The following is a 19,745-nucleotide window of genomic DNA, read 5'->3' as shown; positions in this document are numbered from 1 at the left end:
ATCCACTAGGCAAGCAAACCTTCCAGAACATCTACTATAAATATGCTCAAAAGTTGAAAGAAAAATTTGCTTGAAAAATTAATGGAAAATATAGTCATAATAAGGGAGCAGATAAGGCATCTAGGCAGAGGGGTGAAAACTGTAATAAAGAACCAAATGGAACCTCTGGAACTGAAAAGAACAACAACTGAAATAAATTCACTGATTGAGATCATGAGTTACTTGGTTTGAAACATTCCATGTTGCCTGGAAGACGTCCAAGCAGAGAGGTTCAGGAGGGCGACCAGGCTGGGAGACAGATATTTGAAAGGCATCATTGCACAGATGAGAACGGATGAGCTCACATCCCAGGCTGCGGAGAGCGGTGGAATCCGCACCGCAGCCACAGCCTTCACTACCCCTGGGAAGTGAAAGCAACAAACAAAACGCAAACGCTGAGCTCTGGAGAGCTTAGGTGGCTGCAGATAACAGCCACCCGTTCAACCCCACATCTCAGAGGACCCTGTCCCCCAAGCAGTGCCTCTTTTGATCCCCAACTACTAATTAACAAACTCCTTATGAAGCAGAGAGGGGACTTGGGAATCCTTCTCTGCAAATAAGAGCTGCTTTGGGAGAATTGCTGTGAACGGGGTTCCTTGCTGGGTGTCAGGCAGACGAGTTCTCATGCTCTCTCCCACTCTTGCAAAACGCGCTCTGTGCTCTTACTTGATTCTGGAACCCACAACCTCCACATGGATGTCTCAACCCTCTAGGCTCCAGAACCCAAGGAGGGGAGCGGGGAGAGTGGCAGCTGTCAGGAGCTGCTCTTGGCAGCCCAGGTTCCAGGGCTTATTGAAATAAAAAGTAGAAGCTGGCTGCTGAGATGGGGGTGAGGAGCTCCCCACCCAGCGGACAGCTAATGAGGAGCAGTAGTCTTTCTCTGAGCTCTTGCCTTGGGCAGGCACTGTGCTAAGCATATTTACATTATCGTCCTAACAACACCACGAAGTGACAAGCCGCATTTTCCAGGTGAGGACGCAGAAGCTCAGAGAAGTTCGATGCTGCCACAGGATGACACAGACAGGGGCAGGGCTAGGATTTGAACCCAGGTCTCTCAGACTCCAGAGCCTGGATGTTTAGACTGAGGTGTGTGTCCACCTGTCCCTCAGAGCTGTTTCTCAGAGTCATCTTGGTCTCTGAAAACGGCTCATCCTCCTCCCAGTTGCTCAGACTAAACACCTGGGAACCATCTCTCTTCCCTTCCCCCACCAGACAGTTCACAAGCCGGTCCTGTTGTGTCTACCTACAATGTACGTCCTGAACCCGCCCCACCTCTCCAGCTGGCCCTCCTCTGCCCTCTGCAGCCTGGGTGACTGTCGTGCACATCTCACTGCCTTCCTTGCTTCCGCTCCTGCACCATTCTGTATAGCCCCCCGTGGGAGCCAGAGAGAGCCTTTGAAAAACTTACTCAGGCCCATCATCTCCTCTTAACGCCCTTCCTTGACTTCACAAGCTGCTCAGTATAAAATCCATAGTTTTTACCTACAAGGCCCAGCATGACCGGCCCCTCCTGGCTTCACACCCTCAGCTCAAGACATAAGCCCTTTTTCTTTTTCAACTCCAATTATACAGGATTTTTTAAATTCTTGAAAAAGTCTAACTGCCTGCTCCTGTGCTTACGTCTTCTTCAGGTCTTCACAGAGCAGACACCTTGTCAGGTCTCAAGTCAGTGTTACTGCCTCATATAGCCTTTCCCTGACAACTTAACAAATACACCTTCTCAGCTACAGAACTTCACTGAGTCACATAGAGATTTGTTTGTCTTCTGTCTGTTTCCCTTGCCCCAATCTCCATACACACTTGGTTGGGGGTGCCACCAAGGCAGGAAAAATCTGATCATTTTCTGGATCCCAGGAGCCCAGTAGAGGAGGCAGCTGAGTGAAAACTTTATATGAATGTTGGATGGATAAATGAGAGGGTGGATGGATGGATAGGTGGATGGGTGGGTGGGTGGATGGATGAGTGGATGGATAGATGGATGGATGGATGGATGGATGGAAGGACGGGTGGATGGGTGGATGGATATATGGGTAGATGGATGGGTGGGTGGGTGGATGGTTGTGTATAGAAAGGGTTCCCACACCCTTCCATTCCTTCAAAATTGTTGGTTTAGAGGCTGCCTCAGTGTCACCCACAGATGGATGGTTCTTTAATGTGACGGGGACAAGCCCGGGAGGCTTGGAGGCTAGGCCCAAGCCCTCCCACCTTACCCAAGCACATTCCTCTCCTTTTCACAGTCCCTCCCCAGTTAGGCCTCATACCCTGGCACTCACTTGAGGGGCTCAGCTTCCCAGAAGTCCCCACCAGAACCAAATCTCCATGACCCTCTCCATGAGCCCCTCCTCAGCTGGCTTTGATCTCCTCATCCTGAGCTTCCCAAACCCAGCTCCTCAGCCGGCCCCCACCCCCAGCCCAGAGCCAGCCCCTGTCCCCGCAGCTGTCCACACTTACAAAGCCCGACTGTTCGATAAGGCCGTGCCAGCTGGAATGAGACACTTCCCGTCCGATGGGAGGTTCTGCACGGAGCCTGGGGGCAGCTGTCAGCTGAGGGGGTGCAGGACCGGATCTAAGGCCTCCCAGGGGCCAGCACCCTCCCGGGCTTCAGCAGAGGCTGTGCCGGGCCTAGCCTTGGGTCCCTGAATGGGCTCCGCAGAGTAGGGGGTTGCAGGGGTGGGGGAGGTGGGGCCCAGGGGAGGGGCTTCAGCTTTTGAGACCCCACGCCTAGTCCCTTAGGAAACCACCCCTTTAGCAGGCGCAGGGGTCAGGAGCTGCCCTGGTCTGGGGGCTGGTGAAATCTGACGGCCTCCTCCCACTGGGGACGCTGTCCTCCCTGGTCATCAGCCACCAGTGACTGGGCCAGAGACCACAGGACGAGGTAAAGGTCCGCAGACACACTGGGCGGCAGGTGCTCGTCACCCACAGCCAGGATGGACACCAGGGGTGGCCACCGCAGAGGCCAGAGCCCCGCGCTCTGGCAGCAAGGAGGTGCTGCGTCTCTTCGGGACGAACTATCCGCTGAGGGTCTTCAGGGCAGTGGATATGTCCCTCCCCACCCCACAACCATTTCTGGAGCACCTACTGCGCCCAGGGATGGGGGCTGGGCAGGCCCGAACCCCTGCCCTCCCAGCCCCCCTCCGCCTGGGGCCAGCCCTGCTTGCCCGCCGACCAGACCCCAGGCCCGATCCCAGGCCCCGCAGAGCTGGTGCCTTTTCTGGCTCTGATTCCTTCTAAAAGGCTCTAATTACATCCTGGGAGAAACAATTAGAACGAAACTAAGGGTTTTTTTTTCTCTCTCTCCCCCAAGGCCAGGCCTGTTTAATAACTTAATTAAATAAACAGAATTATAATTATAACGTTAATATTTCCTTTCTGTAATGCCGACACATTCTGCTGAAGGAAGCTTCCCTTGGGAATGGGAGCCTCCCGAGGGCCTCCAGCACCTCCCTGGTCCGACACTGGCTGCCCCACCCCCTGCCCCCAGCTATTGCCCCCGGCCGGGCCCACCGGGTTCTGGGGCCCAGCGGAGCTGGCAGGAACCCCACCCAGGGGAAAAGCCGAGTCCTCTCCATCCTGAGTGTTTACAGTCGAGCTCAAACCACACGATGGAAATTCCTCTGAAGCTCCTAATTGCACATTTCCTTCCTCCAACCATTTTCTTTTGACAGTCGTCTTTGAAAATATTCACCACTGAATTCTCCCCAGGAGGAGTGGGAGGAGCCCGCTGCAGGGGAGCCGGCGCCCCCCACCCTGCCCCGGGGCCCCAGGCTCTGGGCATCTTCAGCGGGAAATCTGGGGTCCTGGGTGGTACCTCCCGCCCCTACTCTCCAGCTGACCTGGAGCACGTTTCCTTTTTCATCTCATTTCCCGTGAAATGTGCTTAAGAATATTAAGAATCTTCATTTGAAAAGTAATGATCTGAGATCAGCCTGCACATAGTAGGTGCTGACACGTACCAGGCTCTTCCAGCCTCCAGGAGGAAATGCAGCATATAAACGTGGGGTTCTCCAGGCTCTTCTATTGAAACGGAGAGCACAGACAGAGGTATAGTGGGCTGCCGGGGTCCACACGCCCGCTTGGCCCCTTCCTACCCAGCAGGGATGTGAGGCCCTGGGAAAGCGTCCCGCTTCTCTGTGACCTGGTTCCCGGTCTGTAAGAGGGGATCTTACAGTGTCTACATCACTGCGTCTTCCTGGGGGTTATGTGACTTAACCCTCATAAAGGGCCTGCCGCAGGAAAGCTTAGCAGACATTGGCAGTGACCCCGTGGGTCACTCTGGAGCTAGCTGGGTGGGCTTTGCAATCAGATTGGCTTGGGTTCCAGTCCCAGATGCTTAGGCTGGGAAAGTCACCTGATTTTGTGGACCCTCCGCATCCCCTGTGAGACGGCTGGGATAGCACAGGGCTGCTGCAAGGCTGCAGAGGCAAGCAGTGGGTGTGAAGACTGGGGGCACCAGGGGACCTCAGGCCCCAGGGTAATGAGGGGGAGAGGCTACAGGATCGGGAGAGACTGTTGGTGCCAGAGCCATGGCCAAGGGAGCGGCCGGGACCTCCCCGTCTCACCCTCCCAGGACCCAGCCCCCTCCCTCCACGACCAGGCCCTGGAACCAAGCGGCTTCAGCCCATACTCGTGCTGTGTGGCATCGAGCCAAGTCCCTGCACCTCTGAGCCTCCGTCTCTACACTGGCAAACTAAGAGTAATAACTAGGCTGCTGGGACGATCAGTGAGTTTATGCATGTCATGTGTCGCCCAGGGCCTGGCATGCAGTAGGTGCTCAAAAAGTGTTAGTATAACATCCATGGCTGTTATTCACTCATCCCCGAGCTCAGTGCCAGCCCTGGGTGGTCCTGGAGCTGATGGAGACACTGCTGGCTTCCCAAGCATCATCCCAGGCAGAGGTCAGGGTGCACCAGTGTTCCGCCCTCATTCGCACGGCGTGGACTCCTGTGTCCCAAGACCCGGCATCATCGGGCACCATCGGGCTTCATCGTCCTCCTGGGGGCTTCCCACACGCCCAGGCCCAGGGCTGGACTCCACATCCCCCCCCCCCACCGTGTGCTCAGCACTTCATAGGGCCCTGGTGTGTTAAACGTATGCCAGTGCCCCACTGGACTTGATTTCTGGAGCACAGGGACTGTGGTCTCCCTCTGCGTGTCTCTCCGCTGCTCCCCCCCCACCCCGAGTGCTGTGGGAAACCCCAGGAAGGCTGGGGGGGATCTCGACCCAGAAGCATTCACTCTAATGTGGGAGGGGAGTCAGAGGGCACGGCGGGGGTGGAGGGAGGGAACCTGCAGTGAGGCCATGATGGCTGAGTAGGGGCGGTAGCCGAGGTGCGGAGAATGAGATGGATTGAGACTCCCGGAAGGATCTGGAATGCCAGAACGAAGAGGGAGAGTCTGAGAGCTGCGTCCAAGAGAGTCAGTGGACAGGCTGGGCTTTGGAAAGACCTGTCGGGGTGACGGTCGCTTGGGAAGCGTGGCACCGTCCCGGAGATGGGGAGGGCCGTGGAAGACCAGGTTCGGCTCGGTCATCGGCTTGGTTTGGGGTGTGTTGAGTTGAGGGAGCCTTTGAACATCCAACTGGTGGTTGGGAGATAGGTCTGGGGTGTCTTTGAGCACCCAAGGGTGACATTTTGATGGCTGGAAGAAGGAATCTGGGTTCGGAGGAAAGACCGCATTTACTGTTTGTGTTTTCTCCCCCAAGGTCACACTGAGCTACAAGCAGAAATGGGACTAGGGCTCGGGTCTCTGCTACCCCTCCACCCCAGCCTGGAGACTCTCTCCAGGTCTCCTTGTGACTTTCCAAGAGGATGCAGGGTGGACAAAGCCCAAGGAAGGAATGTCCCCTTGAAAACCCAAATCCTTTCAGCTGTTTTCCTCTTGAATCATTGGCAAGAGCTCAAAATCTATACTTTTTTTTTTTTCTGGTGAAAAATAATAGCAGATCTGCCTTGGTCACTAACACTGTGAAATCAGAGGCAGCAGACAGAGGACCCTCGGAACATTACCAGCCCCGGTGGCCTCCCGCTTCAGAACCTGCCACTGCGAGCCGGGCGCCAGCAGCTCTGTGGCTGTGAACGGCAGGTGCTGTGGGCCGGAGGGCCTGACAGCAGCTAGTTGGCCTGGAGGGGAGGCAACTGCCCTCTCTCCTCCATGCGCCCCCTCCTGGAGGAACTTCATCTCCTCCATGAAGTCACCACGGGACCGCTGGGAAACCCAGATCTGACCCAGACCCCTCCCTAGGCCCAGAGTGGTAAAAGACGCAGCCCAAGGTTCTCCCCTGCCCTTGAGCGATCTGTAAGCAGCAAAACCTCAGCACACCCCCAGCTGAACACACCTCTTCACCTCCGGCCCCTCCTGCACCTGGTCACCCAGGCACCGGCCTGGGGACACATCGTCTCCTCCATGGAGCCCCACAGAGCCTCCTTCCTCTGCTCTCGCCTCTGCTCCCATGCTTCCATGAGGCGTCTCCCCCAAGCTGCTGCCTCACCCCGCTCCCCTCCCGGTGCACCCTGCACCTGTCACAGAAGCCTCTCAAGCAACATCACCTCCTGCTCCCACTGGTCTCCAGGTGGACCTTGGGCTGTCCTCATGGCCTCTGAGGCCCTCTGCCTGTGCACCTTGTCACCCCTCAGCCCTCCTCCAGCCCTGTCCTGAGGTCCCCGCCACTACCCACCTCCCTGTGACCCAGCCTGTGCACATGCTACCCCCTCTCCCAGAATGCTCTTCCTACTCCCGCACCCTCAGAAAAGCCAGACCCCTTCTCCCTGTCACCTCCTCGAGGCTCAGCCCAGGGGCTCCTGCCCCAGGTACACAGGGGCCCAGGGGAGGCTGACCGAGCAGACCTTCATGTGGGCAGAGACTGAGTGTCTGGGAAAGGATTTCAAGTGGAGGACACAGCAAGTGCAAAATCCTCGGGGTCGGAAGAGCAGCAGGGAGGCTACTGTGGCCAGAGGCGAGGAAGGGCAGGGAGGAGGCCGCGGAAGGGACGGGCAGGAAGATGTGCGGTGATGGGAGAAACTGGGGGACACTACCTACTCCTGCCTCCCCCTTGTCAGGCCCCAACCCCTAGGGGCCTGGCTGGGCAGGACCCGGCAGCCCCACAGGTCTTAGAGTGAAAGGAACAGCCAAGGCCCGAGGTCGTCCAGGACCAATGACCAATGACCAAGGGGTCCGGCTGTGGGGGGCTGGGTACCCACTGGGTCCCGAGCCAGAAGCTTCCAACTCAGAAGGCTGCTTGGGTGACCTCTGACCCTGCAGCTAACTTCCTGGTGACCAAGGGATGTGGCGTCAGCAAGACTGCAGATGTTCCTTGAAAGAGAAGGAAGAACGTTCTGGAGACAGTCACACGGGGGGTTGCTGGGGAGCCGTTCTGTCGGTGAGCGGTTTTCATTTCGATGTGTTTCTTTGGTTGAGATGTTGCAGGGTGACCTCAGTTTCGAGCCCCAAGCCCACCACGTGGCAGAGGCAGAGAAGACCTGGGCTCCTGGGGTCCTCCCAGCAATGGGGTCTGTGCCTCCGTGCCTCTGTGTCCCCTGTTTGTGTTGTTGGTGTACTCTTCAAAGGGGACCGTCCACCTTGGCCAGCATCTATGAGCTGTCATAGCCCCCATGGATTGGTAGAATTCCAATCCCAGGCTGCCTGGCCTCAGTCTCCTCCTTCCCCCACCTCTGTCTACACTGCCAGCTTGGCTTCGATATGTCACAGTGTCCTCCCCGACACTGTGACTTCCCAGCAAGGGGCTGGGCGGGTTCCAAGACTGGCACGTGCCCCTGGAGGCCCTTCCCACACCAGGACAGCCAACTGCGCACAGACAACTCGGCTGTACACTGACGTGTCGACAGACTATACAAATACATCCCGAAAGCCCAAACGACACAGATCTGCAGCTCCATTTCTCCTCAGCCACAGCCCAGCATGTCTGCAGTCGTTCCAATGCCCCAACGCGCGGGGAGGGCTGACAGAGAAGACAGGCGTGGGAGCAATGCTGACGACCAGTTACAGTGAAGGAATCTTAACTTCTGCAAATGACTTAGATACGTGTGACCAGGACCAGGCCTTGGAAAGGGCCCGTGCACGGAGGGGACCAGAGCCTTCATCATGGCTTCACCAAAGACAGCCCTCCAGCTGGCTGGGATCTTGTTTTTTTAAACTTTATTATTATCATCATCATCATCATTATTATTATTTAGGTAGAGTCAGTTTACAATGCTGCGTCAATGTCTAGTGCACAGCATCATGTTTCAGCCAGCTGTATACATACATATATTCCTTTTCATATTCTTTTTCATTGAGCTATTATATGAGCTATTATAAGATATTGAATGGAGTTCCCTGTGCAGAAGAAACTTGTTTATCCATTTTACACATAGCAGTTAGTATATGCAAATCTTGAACTCCCAATTTATCCCTTCCCACCCCCGTACCCCTCTGGTAACCATCAGTTTGTTTTCTATGTGTGTGAGTCTGTTTTTGTTTTGTAAATAAGTTCACTTGTGTCTTTTTTTAGATCCCACATATAAGTGCTGTCATATGGTATTTTTCTTTCTCTGTCCGGCTTACTTCGCTTAGAATGATGATCTCCAGGTCCACACAAGTTGCCGCAAATGGCATTATTTTATTCCTTTTTTTTTATGTCTGAGTAGTATTCCGTTGTATAAATATTCCACATCTTTTTTATCCAGTCATCTGTTGATGGACATTTAGGTTGTTTCCAGGTCTTCGCTACATTTTGTAAATAGTGCTGCCATGAACATTGGGGTGCATGTATCTTTTCAAATTAGAGTTTCCTCCAGATATATGCCCAGGAGTGGGATTGCTGGATCACAGAGTAAGTCTATTTTTAGTTTTTTGAGGAATCTCCATACTGTTTTCCACAGTGGCTGCACCAAAATGCATCCCCACCAGCAGTGTCGGAGGGCTCCCTTTGCTCCACACCCTCTCCAGCATCTATTATTTGTAGACTTTTCAATGAAGGCCATTCTGACTGGTGGGCAGAGCCCCTGTTCTTAACCACTGCACCACACTGCCTCCCTTCCGATGAAGCAGGGAAGGCCCAGAGAGGCAAAGGGACTGTGCGAGGTCACACAGCAGGTTACTGACTGCACGCAAACCCAGGACTCCTCGGCCAGGAATCCCAAGATTCTTGCTTCAACGCACCAACGCCACATCTTCTGGGAGTAACGTGGTCAGGTTTTCTCATGAAGAGAAACACACAAAAGAAATTTCTCCTACAGTGAGGTCCGCATGATTTTCCTGCGAAAGAGGAATAAAATCTTATCCAAGAACACAATGGTTCATGCCAGCCCACCGAGTCAATCAGGAATCGGCAGGACTGTAATTTCTATCAAACTATAATTAGCTGAATTTCCTTTTGTAATCTTGGGAATCCGAACAGAGTGCAGCCTATCATTGGAGCCTCAGATAATGACCAGCCGCCTCTCGTACAAAACGGTTAGGAGTAAAAAAGTCCTACGGTTCCCTTTGATGTTTAAAGAGGAAACATTAATGCAAAGACACGAAAAAATTAGTGGAATTTCAAATCCAAAACAATTGCAGCCTTGTTGGGATACAAGGCTTTGCGGAGGGAGGGATGCGGCGTTCTGGCCATGCCCGCTCCCTCCTCAGGGCAGAGCCGCAGAGAGCCGGCGAGGGGTGGGGTCGGTGTTTCTCCAGCAATGGCACCGTGCCGGGCAGACTGAATGCATACGAGAAATATGTGGGGAATGAATGAATGCATGCATGAAGGAGTGGAGCGGCAGGAGATGGGGAGGGCGCAGGTAAGCCACTTCCCTCTGCTCAGCCCAGGGAAGTCCGGTGTGCTGCAAGAGGCCCTGTGATCCCCGGGGCCCGCATCTCGAGGGGGCAGGTCCACCCATCTGCAGGCATCTGGCCAGTGGGGCTGAGAGAGTTCCTGGGCCGGAGTGGGGCTCAGAGGGAGTCCCCCCCTCTTCCTGGGATCTCACACTGTCCAGTCCTTTCTCCCTGCCAGGGTTCCAGGGACCAAGCCCTGGGTCCATCCGGCCAGGACAGGCTGAGTGCCCTCCACACCCTTGGCAACTGGCTGAGGAGATTCCGGGGTGGTGGCCTTCGGGATGAGACAGGGTGTGAATGAAGGAATGTGCGGTAGGAAGTGACAGTGATGACTCAGGGTTACTCAGCCTGGAGCCTCCCAGGGGCCCGCTGAACGGCCGTCTGTGGCCACAGCAGCCCCTCACCCTCCCACCTCGGGGCAGGGGCCACTCCTCTTGTCCCCAGGGCCCGTCTGTCAGCTGGCTTCGTGCCCAGATGCCCGGAGACGGCAGGGAAGGGGGAGCACAGTGGGTGCCCGGACGGAGCCCGGGAAAGGAGCAAAGGACTAACTGCGAGCAGGAGGGCAGGGGGGCCGAGCTGCTGCCCCTCCCACCAGGGAGCCCCAAGCCTCCTCCTGCCGTCCTCCAAAGCCCACCTCAGCCAGCAAGTCTTCCCGTCACAGACAGGGAAACCGAGGCCTGGAGGGGAGGTGACTGGCAAAAGGCAAGGAGCCGCTGAAAAAGATCCAAGTCCCCTGGGCCTGGCTTGGCTCACTCATCCCCAGGCTGTTGCCCAGTAGGTGGAGGACATGGGCACCATGCAATGGATGTCAAATTGCCATCCAGGAGATCCTGCTGGCCCCACCAAGGTCTCTGCTGGAATCATCTCACATGGCCCACATTCCTGCTTTGAGGTGGACTCACGTGCATACCCCACTGTCTACCAACCCACCAGTCCACACATCCATCCATCCCCGCATCTATCCATCTACCCAGTGTGACCCCTTCCTCGCAGCCTGGCCTTGTCTGCAACATCCCTTTGGAACATACACAAACACACAGACACACACATTTATCCTATGTTCATTCATGCCCCATTCTCCAATCTGTCCATCCATCCATCATCTGTGCATTCATTCATCTGTTCACCCACACAGTCACCCATCATCTATCTACCTACCCATTCATCCACTCATCCACCCATCCATCTATCCACTGTCATCCATCCATCCATCCACACTGTCATCCATCCATCCATCCATCCTTCCATCCATTCAGCTGCACACTCATATATCCTCCCTTAGACTATCAAAATATTCATCAATCCATTTATCCTTCCACATATCCATCTGGCCATCCATCCATCAATTATTTATTCACTGAACCAAGCTTAGTAAGCCTTGACAGGACAGCCAGTCCTGAGGCTTTCCTCTATTCCCTACTCTTCCATGTCCCACTCCCCTCTCTCCAGCCATCAAACCTTGTCTATCTCAAGAAACTCTGTGACTGAGGTCATGGCCCATGACCTTCAGGTGCTTACAGTCACGAGTTTTCTGGGATCTGGACCGGGAAAGCTCTAGACTCAGCAAGACTGTCTGCTCCCTCCTTATTGGCCTTGGATCTTGGTCTAGTCTCTGCCTCTGCTGGTCTTCACCCTTCAGCTGGTTGGGGAGGAGGGGCCTCCAAGCTCCCCATTCTCCTGCCAGCTTGGTCGGGGAGAGCGGGCTTGGGGCCGCCAGGAGAAGGCTGGAGGCCCCAGACTCCAGGGCAGGGTGAGTGTGAGCAGTGCTTGCTGCTTCCTGACAGGCCCCAGCCTGCCCCTCCCCGTGCTCCTAGGTGCAGTCTGCAGTCCTTGGCTGCAGGGCCTAATTAATTCTGGACAGGCCCAGTGCTTTGAGATCGCTGGATAAGAGGGAATTCCAGAGGGGCAGCTCAGCCTTGTAAAACCATAATTGGTTGTGTTTTTAACAATCGTAATAATATCTTACAGCTTTTGCATCTCAAAGGGCTTCTCTCCTATGATTGGATTTAGTGCCTGCAGCAACCATGAATAGGGGGTCAGGAGGGCAGCTGGGAGACCACTGGACTATACAGCCCTGGGTGACCCTGGGCTGGACGGTCCTCTGAAGGGTCAGTCTCCTCAGCTGTACGGGGCAGGCAGTGCCCGCCTGGTGGGGGGGCATGAGGTCAAAATGAAATCTTCTATTGGAGACTCCAACATAGTGCCCCGCGGGCTCATGACAGGAGGCTGTGGTCAGCCGGTGAGGGTGGCAGAACGGACGGGGCCCTCCCATCTGCCTTTGAAAGACCTTGTCCCCTCACCTGGTCCAGAGATGCCGCAGACCTGAGGCTCCGTGGCCACATCTGGCACCTTCCGGCCCAGCCACGCCCTGCGGGTCACGTCTGAGCATCCACCAGCTTCTTTTCTTTTCCCTGCTACCTGTCATTCTCTGTTATTAACTGGGAGACACAAGCAAGCTGACTGAAATTCTCTCTACGGGTAACAAAGGGCCATGGATGATACACAGGACCCACAACGCAGGAACCCGCGTGGCCAAGCTCAGACCAGGACCCAAGGCCATCGGCTGGCTGATGGCTGCGCTGGGTCACCTCCACCCTGCTCTTCTTTGGGTTCCAGAGCCCCTGGGGCCTGCAGACCTGGGAGCCGCTGAGACATCTCGGGGAGAGCCCCAGGGGTACTGCTCTGCTCCGGAGGGAGGGGCCCTGGGCGCTGGGCGGCAGGAGCAGGACTGGCCGAGCCTCTCACTCAGCAGGTCCTTCTCTGTGGTTTCAAGTTCAGGGCCGAGGCCCACCCTGCTTGCACTCTGCCTGAGCTCTTCCCAGGCTGGCCAAGACGTCCGGTCTTAGATTCCCCTCTGCCTGCCGGGCCAGGGGTGATCCTGGCCACCTCCTGGGGCAGCCCCATGGCTCAGGCAGGGTCTTAGCAGGAAGGGTAGCGATGCCTCCCCTGCCAGCCCCCAGCCCAGTCAGCCCCTCCCCACCCACCCTGCCCACGCGAGCACCCAGAAGACAATTCCTGAAGGAAAGCAGTCCCACAACGGCTCCTCACCATCCTTGGGAAACATCTGAGATGCTCGGTTTGGCTCTCTGGCTCAGCAGGGCCCCTGCAGCCCCACCCCAGCCTCAGCTTTCCAGTCCTGGGCCCCATCCCAGAGCTCACTCTCTCCCCACCTGCCCTGACGGCTCTCGAGGCCTCCGTCTCTCACCTCCAAGCCTTTGCAGGTTCTGTCACCATCCCCGGAGCCCTCTCCCGCCACCTCCCCTGCACCCTTATCCCCGGCCAATGCCTCCTCACCACTCAGGGGTCTGCCCCGGCACCCACTCCCCTGGAAGGCTTCGCTGACCCCCTGACAGGGCCGGCCCCTTCTCTGCATGCCTCCTGCTGAGTCGCTTCCCGCCCTGCGTTCTGGCTGCCCGTCCGTCTCAGGAGGGCGGGACTGTGTCAAGTCGCGGATGTGCCCGGAGCGCCCTGGCACCGAGGGACCCCAGGGCCAGCTGACGAGCAAAGAATGAGTGACGTCGGCGAGAGCCCAGGGCTGCCCGCAGGCAGCTGAGATGCTGCCTCCGGGAGGGGCGCAGGGCTGGGCTTGGGAGTTTGCGCCCGATGGCAACCTTTTCTTCTCACCCCTTCACCTTCCCTCATCCCTTGACCCGTCCCAGCCTGGGAGGGAGGAACCACGGAGGGGAGTGGGCTCACCGGGCAGGAGGCCGGCGGCCCGCCCTGGGCCCTGGCAGCCCAGCTGCCTGGGGCAAAGACCTGTGGTACCCCGGGGAGGACCAAGGCTTCCGTGACCAGGCCCAACCTCCTGTCCCTGCGCCTCACCCCTGTTCCAGCCTCCAGTGAAGATGACAGGGAAGATGAGTCAGGACGCTGAAGAGAGAGGCCCAGGTGGACACTGGCCAAGTGCACGCACGAACTCAGGCCTCTTGAATCCCCCCGAGAACTCCCGCCCCCGAGAACCTGCAAACTCCATGAGCCGACAGGACACAGGAACCAGGCCGGCCCTGTGTTTGTGAATGAAAATGGGGCCCAGCTCCCTCCAGTTCCCCAGGCCCTGCCGGCCTTGCCTGACCACCCGGTAACCTCGGCAGAAGTGCTGACCAAAAGGGGAACTTCAAAAGTGTGAGTCAGACAGAGGAAAAAAAGAAGGAAATTCTTCTTAGGTCTCACTAAAGCCTCACACTGAGATCTGCCCCAGGGGCTGGACTCAGGCCTGGTCCCTGTAGGAGACCCCGGGACTCAGGATCATCCACTGGTAACCTCGTCCCGTCCCCTGGTGCACCATCTGCAGGGAGGAGCCACCCACCCTCTCGACAGGGGATGGCCATGGAGGAACTGGGGCCATAAACCCCTTCATCTGTTCATTCTGCGAAGTTCATATCCAGCACCTACGATGCGACAGGGCTGGGGCCGTGAACAAGACACCTGATGTCCCTGCCCTCAGGGCTGGCAGTCTTGGACTGGGAGAGTCCAGTGAACACACAAGCGGACAGAACAGAGCAGGGGGTGGTGACAGGGCCTGGCAGGGGCATCTCAGAGGAGGGGACAGGAAGGAGCCCTAAAGGAGGAGACAGAGCCACAAAAAGCAGGGACGTGCATTCCAGGTGGCAGGAGGGGCTGCCCGGGAGGCAGCGCGGACGTTCTAGGAACTGCGGGAGATGCTGCGATGGGGAAGAAAAGCAGGGCAAAGTGGGTGGCTTGCGAAGTTCCCTTGGGCTTCTGGGCCAGGGCCTGGGCAGGGCTCCTGGCCCAGCAAGAAGCAAAGTCGCTGAGTGCCCGGGGGTTCCCGCCCTGCAGATGGTTAGCTCCGGGGAAAGTCACAGGCTGCAGCAGGCAGGAAACCCCCTCCACCCCAGGGAGGGGGATGGAGGGCTGCAGCAGGGCCAGCTCACCCAGCTCCGGAGCCAGCTGCGGGCCAGAGATCCCCAGGCTTCCTCCTGACCTCCGTCCACCGCCTCCCGGCCCGGGAGGAATCAGCTTGGCTGTCCCTTTAAAGGGGCCTGAGTCAGAGCGTTAAGAATGAAACTGACTCACGGTAGAACGGGTGGTCACTGGGCTGGCTGGGGGCCAGGGCTGCTGCGGCAGAGGAAGCCGGGTGACCGCAGCTGCCTGTGTGCGCTCTGCTGAGAAGGACAGAAACCACAAAACCCCATTTGAAATTCCATCGTGCGGCGCGACTTGTGTAATGAGGTTACCCCTCATAATGGGGGCATTCAGGGCCCACGCGGGCCTGTGGGGTTGGGGGCCTGCCCTCCAGGGCCAGCTGATGGTGATGTCATCTTCCGTTAGGAGGGTCCCCCCTCCCGATCCAGGACTTAAAAAAATGCACCAGGAAACTAAAGTGAGAGCCAGAACGGAAGTCTTGGTTTTATTTATAGTTGATAACTTATGTCCGGCCTGCTCCACGGGAGGCCCAGCAGGGAGGAGAGCCAGCCCAAAGGAGAGGGTGACACACATGCTCCAAACCCTAGGCCAATGTGGCACCCGAGAGCAAGCCTAAAGCTCCATTCTGAGCTCCCTAGCAGCCAAAGGGAAGAGGGGAACAAGGCATAATTGCATGACACCACAGAAAACTGGGATCCTTGGAACCTGGGTTAAGATCCCAGCTGCCACAGTTGAGCTGTAAGACCTTAAATAGAATCTGCTTTCTCATCTGAAAATGGAGAGAAGGGTGCTGAACTGGTTTGGAGGGCCAGGCAAGGCCCACAGCACTGCCTGAATGCATTTTAGAGGGTCTGTTAGTCTAGAGTTCACAGGCAAACAGCACAGTCACCCCTGGCTCCTGCACCTTCGTGCAGGGCAGACATCACTAATGGGTTACAGCACACTTTCCTGAGCCAGATTCCGCCTCATAGCCCCATGGCTCACGGTTCTCCAAAGAACCACCAGCCATGTGCCTGAGTTGGCCTAGGGACCCACCTGCTTGTCATCCTGTCTGGAACCAGCTGAGGAGAGGCCCAGGAAGGCCCCAGTCATCTTGGTATTTCCAGCACCTGGCTCATGCCTACACACCATGAGAACTCATTAAAAAAATTGTCTAGTAAAAGAGGGAGGGGGAGAAATGAGAGGGGGAGAGGGGAGGAGAAGGGAAGGGGGAGAACAGAAGGAGGGAGGGCAGCGGGGCTTGGACTTGGGCCAGTCACTGGACTTCTCTGGGCCTCAGTTTCCTCATCTGTTAAATGGCGGTTTTTAGTACAAAGCTCATGGAATTGTCCCAAGGATTAAACAGGCTGGGCCTGGGGACCCTTAGCACACAGGGAGTCCCCAGTGGGCAAGAATGAAGATGACAATGGTGGCCTTCATCATCACCACGAAGGGCATGACATTGGAGGTGGGAGCAGGTGGCCACACCTGGCCCATTCTCCTAACTCACAGGCCGCAGATCCGAGGATCTAAGCACTCAGCAGGCCCCCAGACCCCCAGGTTACAGCAGTGAGGGGTTGCGGCGGGGTTGTCAGGCCTGCCCTTCTTCCCCGGTCACAGTCAAGGGCAGCCCTCTTGGACTGGCCTGGCCCTCTTCCCAGATCTGGGTTGTTCAGGGTCCAGAGAGGTGACAGCCCACCGCTGCATTCCTGTGGGACCATGTCATTTCCACCCAGAGCTGTTTCCCGTGCACCTCCTCGCACCACGAGCTCACGGCATTTTCAACTTCCACTTGACAGGCTGATCTCAGGGTGAGCAGCACTGGGTCCCGGCACCAACCACCCTCGCAGAAGTCACGTCCCAAATCCCTCGATCTCATCCCTGGTGGCATCCATGGCCCTCCCGAGGCGTGCCCATGTCCCAGCCTCCTGGCTGGAGCTCACACCTGCCCGTCCTCCAGCGTCCTCTCTTTCTGTCCCTGCCCCAGCTCCAGCGGCGGGTGTCACTCTGAGAGACTGTCTCCCGACCAGGTGGCTGGTCCCAGAGGGAAGGACCAGGCTGCAGGGGCCCAGTTTTGGATCCCCCCACGGAGCATCCTGTCAAGCGGGAAAGAAGAGCCAGCCCCTGTTCTCCAGGGGCACAGGCAGCAGACGAGAGAACAGACAGCCACACACCCACCCATCAGCTGGCGCACTCGTCCGCATGCGGAATGGACACCGTTCTAAGTGCCGGGGACGTCGCTGGAGGCAGTAAATGGGGGTGACGAGGCTCGATTTACGACCCGAGGAGAGCGCTCCTGCTTCTGAGCAGAGCCGGACCCGCACAGCCCACGTGGGGCCGCCCCCCTGCAGGAGCCTGGGTGCCCATGCAGCACCGCCCCCGGGCTGGGTGCTCCCACCGCCTCCATCAAGGCGAAGGCCAGCAGCCTGCGCTGTGCCTGGGTCCCCCGGCCTCCGGGTCCCTTCCCACCTTCACCCCACCAGCATAGGACCTGAGGGGTAGAGAGACCTGCCCAAACCCCTGGGGCAGTCTCGGCCCAGGAGTCCCTCCCGCTGTCCTTGGAGAAAGTGGGTGAGCAGCCTTGTCCGCCTGAGTTTACGAGTTTTGGAGACTGACCTGGACACTGCGGCCCTCAGTCCCAGCTCTGGCGGCTTCGGGACATCCTGCCCTCCACACGGGCGATGACCAGGCAGAACTCAGCTGGGCTATCCTGGGTGGGAGCCCTTGTGCCGGGTAGTGGCCTAGTCTTGGCACCGCCTTGGGGTGGGAGGTGCCCACCAGAGGACCGCTCAGCAGCGGCCCCCGCCCTTCCCAAGAGGCCTGCGGGTCTCACTTCGGAAACACCTCTTGGTCTCTACCTGCAGCCCCACCTGCCTGGTCTGACCGTGCTCGGCTCTGCAGGGACGACCATGCCAGCCTCAGAGTGGGTCCCCCGCTGCCCTCGGTCCCCTCCAGGCACTTCTCCCAACAGCCAAAGGGTTTTGCTTAAAGCGTAATAAACTGCTCTCCCCACTCAGACCCACCAAGGCCATCTCGCTCTGGGTAAAACCCAGCCCCTCCACCGCGCTGAGGCCCCGCGTGGTCACCGGCACTGCCCGCTCTCCGTACCCGCAGCCCCCGCCCCGCAGACTTCCGCCAGCTCCGGGCCTTAACCAGGCTGTTCTGCCTCCTGGAACTCGGCCAACTTCGGTCTTCCCAGCCCAGGTTGACTCTTGCTGTCTGCTTCTTCGTCGTAGCCCTCTGGTCACCTTCTCTGAGGCCGTCTCAGCACCCAAGCTGAGGGGGCACCCTCCCCACTCCCCACACTCAGCCCCTGGCCCTCCCTCCATAGTGGCTGTGTCCCCTCCTGGCCAGATGGCCTCCTCCCCTCAGCAGAGTCTGTCCTCTGGGGGTCCCAGGCCGGTGGACAGACCCAACAACTACTCCACCAAAAGGTATGAGCCCAAGGGAGGCCCCAGTTCCCTCCGCCTGGGAGATGCCAACCATGAGCCCCAGATCTCCGCAGGGACAGGGCCTGAGCTAAGTTGAGCACCCCCAGGAGGCAGAGCCCCCGGCAACGAGCAGGAGTGTCCGAAAGCAGCTCGTGGCTCAGTGGCTGGCAGGACTCCCTGGTACAAGCTGCCCAGTGGCTGAAGAGCCTGTCTCTCAAGTAGTGAGCCCCCTGGCCCCGCCGGTGTGAAAGCGGAGGCCCTCCACGTGGGGATTGGTGGGGGGGGTGATACGGCTGGTGGGAGCGCCTGATCTAGAAATGATGACATCACACTTACCTCCCCTCTGTCTCCCAGCACAGCAGAGTTGGAGGATGGGGAGATACAGCATCGGGTGAGAGAGAGTCTGGACACCTGGCTTCTCGCCCAGTTCCAGCCCCGGCTCACAGTCACTTGCCCTCTTCCAGACTTACCTTCCTCCTTTGTAAGAGAGTAGGTGGGTGGATGGGGCCGTAACAGAAAGAGAAAGAGAACAGAACCAAGACGTCAGAAGTGAGGTGGGCGGGGCTGCTGGGTGGGCGGGGCCTCCTCCCGCCACCATTCCTCCTTCCTCAGGTTAAGGTCAGGGTGGAGCCACACCCACCTCCAGACCTGCCCTGGATGAGTCGGGGCTCCCCTGCCGGTCTGGATCCCCGCTGCAGGGGACCTCCAAGGCCACCTCCTTCAGGAATCCTGGAGCCCCCCAGGGGACCAGGGGATGATGGAGAAGCAGTCCAGACAGCTCCTGGGAGGACAGGGCCATCATTCGGGGAGATGGGGAGACAGGTGATGCAGGACGGATGTCGTGACCCCTCATTTGGTTCCCACTGAGCTGCAGATGCCTGTGGACCACAGTTAAGATACTCGAGGCAGGGCCTGCAGCTCCACTGAAGGGAGAGCCTCTGACGCCAGCCAGCTCCTCAGACCCGGAATCCCAGGGGCCTCTGCAGCCTCGCGGGGTGTCTTCCCACTGACACCTGCCGCAGGCCCCCTACAGTTCCTCCACACCCACTACCCCTGCACCTGCCCCGGGGCCAATTTCATGCGCATCAGCACCACCTACAGGCTGCTCAGGGCAGGCCCCCAGTAGTGTCTCCATGCGTCCCCATTTTAAAGAAGGGGGAACTGAGGCAAAGAGGCTTGCCTGAGACCATGCAGCCAGGGAGAGGTGGAGTTTGGGGTTAGCAGATACAAACTACTATATATAAAATAGACAAAAAATACGGTCCTAATGTATAACACAGGGAACTACATTCAATATCCTGTAATAACCTATAATGGAAAACAATATATATATATATAATAAAGAATATATATTTATAATGAATATGTATGTTTATATATATATGAAGAGCTTTGAGACAGGCTAGATTAGTTACTTGCTTGTTTGTATACCTACTGTCTGTTCGCGAGCAGAATGTAAGATTCCCAAACACAAGCATATTTACTGCATCACAAAGACGAGGCCTGTGGTGAGGATTGAGCACTGTGTGTGAGGCTGAGCACCAGCCTTGCTTAACCACACGTAAGATTGGGTTCACTTACAACCAACGTGAGTAGCAGATTT

At 57.3% G+C, this 19,745-nt stretch overlaps 1 long non-coding RNA gene across 1 annotated transcript; it reads right to left on the bottom strand.

Moving 5' to 3' along the window:
• Nucleotides 1–8,904: 8,904 nt before the first annotated feature.
• On the bottom strand, nucleotides 8,905–17,316 carry LOC116666537. The gene is made up of 3 exons (XR_004323466.1): nucleotides 14,741–17,316; nucleotides 12,149–12,286; nucleotides 8,905–9,290 (listed from the first exon to the last, which is right to left on the bottom strand). It is a non-coding gene; the product is annotated as an uncharacterized LOC116666537 (long non-coding RNA).
• Nucleotides 17,317–19,745: the final 2,429 nt, after the last annotated feature.

The sequence above is a fragment of the Camelus ferus genome, chromosome 10 (genome assembly GCF_009834535.1).
Source record: "Camelus ferus isolate YT-003-E chromosome 10, BCGSAC_Cfer_1.0, whole genome shotgun sequence".
Classification (NCBI taxonomy): domain Eukaryota; kingdom Metazoa; phylum Chordata; class Mammalia; order Artiodactyla; family Camelidae; genus Camelus; species Camelus ferus.
The sequence above is the reverse complement of the archived record's forward strand: the minus strand, read 5'-3'. Positions and strand labels throughout refer to the sequence as shown.